This window comes from Sphaeroforma arctica, assembly GCF_001186125.1.
Source record: "Sphaeroforma arctica JP610 unplaced genomic scaffold supercont1.1157, whole genome shotgun sequence".
In the NCBI taxonomy this organism is placed as follows: Eukaryota; class Ichthyosporea; order Ichthyophonida; genus Sphaeroforma; species Sphaeroforma arctica.
In genome coordinates, this window is record NW_014039401.1 from 10,137 (window position 1) to 10,739 (window position 603).

A 603-nucleotide genomic window follows, 5' to 3' on the forward strand; every position below is an offset into this window, starting at 1 on the left:
AGTTCGAATCCTTTACCGCTTTGTAACAATCTATAACCTTTCAAAAATGTGCGAAATCTTCTTTAAAGTAGCTAATGATATTTCCACTGGATCCGATCGGTCATCTCACATAGCTGCCGACGGCTAGCTTAAGCTGTTTATACCATGGGCTCTTACAGTTCAACCACCGCTTGCTCGAGCATCGTAGTGACTGTGATTGGATATGAAAATGATATGTAAAAATATTTACCTTTGATATATATAAATGTTAGTGGGTTAGTAAAAGTAGAAACACGTGTTTAACGTGAAAGTAATATTCGTAATAATCCAACTCAGTTTTGGACTTTTGAGAATGAGTATGGAGACTCTGTTGTAAACAGGTGGTTTTTCTTATTTTCCCATATACTCACAGAGCAAGATATTCTACTGTGTAATAGGTCAGAATGGGATGGAGAGTAAGGTACCAAGTCATGGGGTTAAATGCGCTGTGAAATTATTGCACTGTACCAGATTGATGTTTTCCTTTTAATTTTTTTAAAAGTTGGATTTAGAAATATTTCATTGCCAATGTGGGCAAAGTATAATAGGCGGATTTTTAGGACAGGACCTGAGGACTGGACCTGA